This window comes from Apus apus, chromosome 17 (assembly GCF_020740795.1).
Source record: "Apus apus isolate bApuApu2 chromosome 17, bApuApu2.pri.cur, whole genome shotgun sequence".
Classification (NCBI taxonomy): Eukaryota; Metazoa; Chordata; class Aves; order Apodiformes; family Apodidae; genus Apus; species Apus apus.
The window spans coordinates 10130192-10138083 of record NC_067298.1 but is presented as its reverse complement, the minus strand read 5'-3'; the positions used below and the strand labels follow the sequence as shown (position 1 = coordinate 10138083).

The 7892-nt window shown below is 44.0% G+C and overlaps 1 long non-coding RNA gene across 1 annotated transcript; it reads left to right on the top strand.

Annotated features, from left to right (window-relative positions):
- Positions 1-2327: 2327 nt before the first annotated feature.
- On the top strand, positions 2328-3395 carry LOC127391870 (uncharacterized). Its single transcript, XR_007891144.1, has 3 exons — positions 2328-2362; positions 2750-2860; positions 3269-3395. It is a non-coding gene; the product is annotated as an uncharacterized LOC127391870 (long non-coding RNA).
- The last annotated feature ends 4497 nt before the right edge of the window (positions 3396-7892 follow it).

The following is a 7892-nucleotide window of genomic DNA, read 5'->3' as shown; positions in this document are numbered from 1 at the left end:
GTGAAATCAGCCAACATCTCGGTCACCTGTTCATATACTCAGCTCTGGAAACTGGGACCTCACTGAAAGGGAAGGGGTTTGTTCAGTGCCTTACAGGGAAATCAGGGGTGGTGGAGATCTAATGACATTTAAGTGGTTTATACGATCCATTCCTGCTGGTTTGTTTCATCAGCATTTCAAGGTTTGCACTTCTGGAGATGCTGTTGGTGGTAAGAGGGACCTGTCTGCTGTGGTGGCTGTTGGTTTGAGTGGGCTTGTACAAGGCTTCCCTCTGCTCTGCCCTCCCCACCTCTGCTCTGACACAAAGACCTTCACTTCTTTAACCAGCAATTCTCTCACACAGCACAAGGGGACCGGGTCCCTCTGGAGGTCTTTGCAAGATCTAAAGAGGCAAACAGCAAGGACAGGTCCTGTCCCCGAGAGAGCATCTCTGGGAGCTGGAGAGGGAAAGAGGAGTGCACCAGGATACAGGGAAGACAAGAAAGCAGAGAGCAGGACTGAGGTATGACATCTTGTGGTGACTGCGTTTCCTTCTCTGGGGTGAAGAACATCTGCCTTGGCTCTTCTGTCCAACACTGCTTGCACAATTCTTTCTTCAAAGTAACTACCACCAACCCACTTCACCCTCCATGTGGGAAATGGTACGAAGCCCCAACCCCCTACTACAGGTTGGACAGATTGTTCTCCATTATTTTTATTCCCTTCTATTGCAGGAGAACACAAAGCAAGCAGAGCTGGCTCCAGCTTCTCCTGCATAAGATGGAGAAGGAAAAGGGCCCACAGAGAGTCCCCCAAAGGCAAAATGGTTGGAGCTGGGGTTTTGTACCAGCCCTGAGGGAAGGGGGACAGGGCTCGTGGCATTGCTAGCATTCAGTCCAGATTTCCATGTCCTGGCTCTTGGCCAGTGCTGGGAGAAAGGGGTTCTGTCACCAGCACAAAGCAGAACTCAGCTGGCAAGAGGGAACAAACAAAAGTTCTCAAAAAGTACTTATCTTTTCCACTGGGGAGGGGAAGGAAAGAACAAGTGAGAGATTTCCTAGAAATGAATTGGATTCTTAAATGCTCCCCTCAGAGGTCACCTCTGCCTCTGTCTCTTCCCCTGCCCTGAGCTGAAGGGCTGAGGTGGAAAACCACCCCTCACCAACTGCAATTGCTCTGCCTGTCCCTGGAACACAGGGGCTGACAGCAGCCTGGTGGGAAGCACCCAGCTCCTGCCTGCAAACCAGCTCCAAAACCAGCCTAATATTTTGGTTATTCCCCTCATTTTCCAGCACAGCTGGAGCCCTCTGTGCACACAGTGTCCTTGCTGGACCAGCATTTGTTGGCCGTGCTGCAGGACACGTCCATGGTCCCAGCAGAAAGCGGGTGAGGCAGCTCCCTGCTGCGGATGCTGCACGTTCCCCACAGCAACTCATGCAATAACTTAGTCTTATTAATGGGGAGATTCTTATTTATCAGATTTAATAATGCCCTCTTTATGCAGCAAAGCCACAAAGCACACAAAGGGCCATTCAGCACCAGCTGCCTCCAGCGCCGGTCCTTAAACGGGCATCCTGGGGTGACAGCAGAGACCAGCCCGTGCCTTTTGGGCGAGGTGAGGAAAACCAGTGCCAGGTGGCAGGTTTTGGGTGCTGGCGACCAAGGGGAACATGGCAGAGGTGTGCCTTGGGAGCCTGAGATATTCAGGGGTTTACCCTGCGATGTTTTGGGGAGCAAAGGGATATTTGAAAAATATCTGGACAGGAATGACAGGGCTTTCCAGGTCTCCTTGGCCTCTCACAGCTATGACAGAGATAGGAATGTTGTCAAGTTCAAATACTAGCTGAGGAACTTCCCTGAAGTGCAAGTAAGCAACCACAACACAGAGAGATGTTTCTGAGAATTTCAGGGAACTTCACAAAAAGCAGTGAGGGGAGCTTCAAAATAGCTGTGACACAAACTTCTGTGGAGCAAGAGAAGGGCAAACCTGACCCATGTTAAGCAAAGGACTGGTGTCCTGCAGCAAGCCCATAGGGGTTAAAAGCCCAAAGACAGGATCAGTATGAAACAGGAAGTCACTTGTCTCTGCTCTGGAAGGAAAGGCACCATGAACATGTGATGTCCCATGCCACAAGGGCAGCAAGCCTCTCCAGCCTGGCAGACACCACACCCTGGCCAGCAGACCCCTGAGGGCTGCACCCCGGCGAGCTCAGCCCTCTGCGACACAACCAGCCACACGTGGCTGTCCCACAGCAGAGCCAGATGTTCTTCAAGAAGAAGAAATGAGGCAAGGAAGCTGCTGGCAACCTCGAGGGTGCAGAGTCTAATTCTCTTTTTCCATTTGTTTGAGACAGAAGAGGAAATCAGCGCTGAATCACATCACGTGAGCCACCATTTTCCAGAGTACTTAATTTTTAAGGCATTTCAGCTTGAATGTCTATGCACATGAAAGCCGAGATGATTTTTCTGGTGTTGGTACTCCTTAATGCACCTCAAAACCCTTCTGAGACTCTTAAATATTCTCTAGTCCTTTAGCAGCAGATGGATAAAATATCAGGCAGAAGACTATGTGTGGCTGTGACAGCAGCCAAACCCAACAAAATATTTACTTCAAAGCAGGCAGAAGGACAGCTTGTCCAGCTGGAAAAAGCAGGAAGTGTTGTTTGGGGTTTTTTTAAGAGTGGAAGAGAGAGAGATGATTGTGCAAGACATGATGTTTCAATTAGATCATGCCTGAATGATAACAGAAGTTCATTAATTTATGTTCTAGGCAAAATGGAGCTATCTGGCTTGTCCTTGGGCATCTTCATCCTGGTACAGACATCAGAAGGTGTTTTCTGGACAGGGAAGGAAGGACTTGGCCTGTGTATCTGTGGTCATGGTAGGTGCCACCAGCAGGAGGACTGAATCCATCCCTCCTGCAGGGTCTTGTGCTTTTCTGAATGAATTTTGGCTATTTGAAAGTATCTAGTCCAGTAATTAATGTCCCTGGAGAGGCCTTGGGCTGGGTCAGAGACGGTTGATGGATGCAGGTGTGAGCCCAGATGCCAAAGGCAAATCTTTCCTATGGAGTTGAGACATGCTGGAACAGGTCCTCATGTGTCATTGTGCCAGTAAAGTCCCACGGTTTTGCTGGAAGAATTGTCACTACCAACCAGCTTGTCTCTCTGGGTATAGGAACTTAGAAGGGCTCTAATGAATCCACTCTTGTGCAGGTGGACACACCAGCCTGACCCTCACTTTTGAGTAACTTTCTCCTTTACAAGTCTTCTTGCTCTGTGTTCCACAGCCTTGAGAACCAAGAGCCAGCCCAGCCATCAGCTCCTCCAGCCACCCAAGAACCTCCCAAGATGACTGAAGACATCTTCCTTCACATCCAGGCATGGGAAGGAAGCTGATTTTGCCCACCACCACCTGCTGCACACCCTGGTGGGATCCCAGCCTTCAACAACCACACATCAAGCTCAGCAGGTCTCTGAGGAGGTAACTGGTAGCAGCAATTCTCTGCTGTGAAGGGAGGCAGTATTGTCAGGGTTGAGTTGCAAATGTTTGCTGATTTTTGTTTGTTGGGTTTTTTTTTGTTGGTTTGGGGTTTTGGGGTTTTTTTTTGGCTTTTTTGTGTGTGTGTTGCTTTTTGTTTTGGTTTGGTTTTTTGGTGTTGTTTTTTTTATGTTTCTTCAACTATTTAAGTACTGTGTCCACAAATGGACTTAGAGACAAGGTCTGCACTGGAAATATTCCCTATGTTCCCAGTCTCAGCAGGTGTCACAGGATGCCAGAAGGACTTGAGGCAACGCTCAGCCTCACCATTGCAGCTGAGGTCACCTATTTGCTGGCTCTGCTGGCGTGGACCACATACACCTTGGTTTTCTTTGGCTTCACACTGAGAAATTAATGTCATGTTCTAAATCCAAACCCTCTGAAGGGTTTTCAGGATGTTAAGAAGGAATTCAGAAAGAATAACAAAAAGAAACAAGACTATTTTTTTTTCCTTTTTCTATTTCAATTTGGAAAGTAACTGGCTTTGAAAATACTTTTATTTTTTCCCCTCTGAAGACAGGACAGAAGACTCCTGCCAACCTCATGTAGCATTTCAAAGGGGGATTTGTGATTGTCTCTCACCAGGGACTGAAAAGCGAGACCAGGCTCTGGTGAGCAAACCATTGCACAACATCTACATGATTTCTTGCATTTGTAGAACGTCTCCCCTGGGGCTTTCCTGGAAGACTGGTTGTAGCAGCTACAGGAGCAAAGAGATGGGGTCACCTGGAGCAGCAGCAGCTCCATGTCCCCCCCGTGTGCCCTCTGTGGGGGTGTCCTGCTTTGAGCCTGAGATCGGAGGGCATGACATGAAGTCAGCTGTGTCCTGGCAGATGCTCTGAGAGCTAAAAGTTGAGCTGGCTTGGAACCGCACCTGGACAAATTCATGCAAGAAAAAGCCACCCACAGGGAGCTGCTGAAGGCCCTTGGGCTTGAGGACCCCTGAGCCAGGGAGCAGGTGGGGAAGTGGCAGCAGCTCCTTGCCCTGTCCTTGTGCTGTTGCACCCAAAGGACAGAACAAGGGGCTGAAGGAGATACCCATCCCTGCTCTCTTGAGACCTCATTAAATCACTGTTGACTCTCTCTGAGAATTAACTTTTGACATGTAAACCCCAGACAGGAAAACTGGGAGAGGAGAAACTCTTTTCTAGGAAGAAATACTCCCCTCTTCTTTTCCCCCTTTTTTTTGTTCCTTCTTTTTTTTTTAATCTTTTTTTAATCTTTTTTTAAATCTTTTTTCTTCTTTTCTTTTTTCTTCTTTTTTTTTTTCTCTTTTTGCTTTTTTCTTTTTTTATCTTTATCTTTTTTCTTTTTTTCTCTTTTTTCTTTTTTAATCTTTTTTATCTTCTTTCTTTTTTTCTCTCTTTTTTCTTTTTCTCTCTTTTTTCTTTTTCTCTCTTTTTTCTTTTTCTTCTTTTTTCTTTTATTTTTTTCTTTTTTTTCTCTTTTTTTGTCCTATTTTCCTTTTTTTTTTTTTTTCCTTTTCTTTTTTTCCCTTCCAACTTGGCAGAGGGCACGTGCTGCAGGGCATGGATTGCCAGCTGAGGGATTTCAAAATCACCCATTCTAGTGACATGTAGACCATCAACCTCTTGAAGTGCCACGTTTCTAGCAGAAGCACCAGAACGTTCAGAAACAATTCCTGATTTGCCATTCCCAGCTGCACCACCTCAGGCACAGGAGCCTAGAGAGTGCTTCCATAAGGGAAGATGAGGAAAATCCGTTTGATTCCATCAGGGAATCCACAGATGGAGCCCTGCAGGTGGGAGGGTCAGGGGCCACCAGCTCTTGCTGGCTCAGCCACAGCCACCTGCAGCCCTCACACTGCTGCTGGGTTTGCTCTTGCAGGAAAAAACCTCTGCAAACTGCTGAACGTGGATGTGATACCAGCCATAAATGAAGTTTCCTTAAGGAATGTCCTGACAGATGGAATATCAGAGCAGCGAGTGAGGGCTCCAGACAGAGGAACAGGAGGCAGCAGAGGCCCTGCTCATGCGGTAAGGCCCTGGGGACACAGCTGTGTATTTTCAAGGGGGGGGCAGGAAATGTGCTAATTTTTTCGTTCTCTCCAAAGCAAATGAGAAGTTTGTACCTTTCCCCTCTCCCCAAACCTCCCTCCCTCCCCCTCAACCTCCCCCCATACCTCCGCCATCACCCCCCCATCATCCCCCCCCCCCAATACCCCCCCTTCACCCCCCATTTTGCACAATGGGCTTCCTGAAAAAGATGATGCAATTTTTTTTTTTTTTCTTTCCTGGAACTGTCCTAATGAATCATTTTGCTCTTTTTTTTTTTCTTCTTTTTTTCCCTTTTTTTCTTTTTTCTTCTTTTTTCCTTTTTTCTTTCTTTTTTCATTTTCCCATTTATCTTTTTTTATTTTTTTCTTTTATTCTTTTTGTTCTTTATTATTTTTCTTTTATTTTCAATTTTTTCCTTGTTTCTTTTTATTTTTTTCTTTTTTCTTTTATTCTTTTTTCTTTATTTTTTCCTTTTTTCTTTTATTTTTAGATTTTTTCTTTTCATTTTCTTTTTTGTTTTTCTTTTTTATTTTAATGTTTTCTTTCATTCTGTTTTTTCTTTATTATTTTTTCCTTTTTTCTTTTTTATTTTTTTCCTTTTTCTTTTTCTTTTTTTATTTTTTCCTTTTCTTTTTCTTTTTTTTTCTTTTTTTCCTTTTTCATTTTTATTTTTTAATTGGTTTTGTTTAATTTTTTTATTCTTTTTTCTTTCTTTTTCCTTTTCTTTTTAATTTTTTTCATTTTTTTCTTTTTTCTTCTTCATTTTTATTTTTTAATTGGTTTTGTTTAATTTTTTTATTCTTTTTTCTTTTTCCTTTTCTTTTTAATTTTTTTCATTTTTTTCTTTTTTCTTCTTCATTTTTATTTTTTAATTGGTTTTGTTTAATTTTTTTATTCTTTTTTCTTTCTTTTTCCTTTTCTTTTTCATTTTTTTCATTTTTTTCTTTTTTCCTTTTTCATTTTTATTATTTAATTGGTTTTGTTTAATTTTTTTATTCTTTTTTCTTTCTTTTTCCTTTTCTTTTTAATTTTTTTCATTTTTTTCTTTTTTCCTTTTTCATTTTTATTTTTTAATTGGTTTTGTTTCATTTTTTTATTCTTTTTTCTTTCTTTTTCCTTTTCTTTTTCAGTTTTTTCATTTTTTTTTCCTTTTTCATTTTTTAATTGGTTTTGTTTAATTTTTTTATTCTTTTTTCTTTCATTTTCCTTTTCTTTTTAATTTTTTTTCATTTTTCTTTTTTCCTTTTTTATTTTTTCTTTTATTCTGTTTTTTCTTTTTAATTTTTTTCATTTTTTTAATTTTATTTTTTTTTTTTCCTTTTTTCTTTTTAATTTTTTTTATTTATTTTTAATATATACATTTATTTATTTATGGTTGGTTTTTGTTGGTTCGCTTTCTTTCCGGAGGGGCCGAGGCTCGGCCGGGCCCGGGGGCGCTGCGCGGCCCATCTCCAGTCTCCACTCGTGCTCTGCCACCTCCTGGTGACACGGACGCGCTGCACGGCGGGGACACCCCCGAAACACGGCGGGGACACCCCCGGCACACGGCGGGGACACCCCCGCCTTCTGCAGCAACCGGCACGGCTTTAAAAATTCATTTTATTTTTTGACACCCCGTGCACGGTGCCCCCTCTGCCAAGGGGTTTGGTATCAAATATAACAACTTGATCGTGGAGCTCCTGGAGAGAGTCCAGAGGAGGCCACCAAGATGATGCAAGTGCTGAAGCAGAGTTGGGGTGTTCAGCCTGGAGAAGAGAAGGCTCCAGGGAGACCTTAGAGCAGCTTCCAGTGCCTGAAGGGGCTCCAGGAAAGCTGGGGAGGGGCTTGGGACAAGGGCAGGGAGTGAGAGGACAAGGAGGAATAGATTAAAACTGGAGAGGCAAGACTGAGGTGAGACATTAGGAAGGAATTCTTCACTGTGAGGGTGGTGAGAGCCTGGCCCAGGTTGCCCAGGGAAGCTGTGGCTGCCCCATCCCTGGCAGTGTTGAAGGGCAGGTTGGATGGGGCTTGGAGCAGCCTGGGCCGGTGGGAGGTGTCCCTGCCCATGCAGGGGTTGGATCTAGATGATCTTTAAGGTCCCTTCTAACCCAAACCACCCCACAATTACATGATCCTGAGGAGAGAGGAAAAGTAAACGGGTATTATTCGAATATATCCCTCTCCTCCAGGTCAGACCAGCTTCATTGCACTGCTGATAGGATGACAAGGTATCCTGGCACTTCCCACTGCAGTTGGGATTATAGTTATCTGCAACCTCTAATCCCTGCTCATCTGAGGAGAGTGTTTTTGGGCACTTGGACATTAATGCTGCCAAATCAGACTGTCATTTTTTTCCAGTGATAAAATCCCACCTGC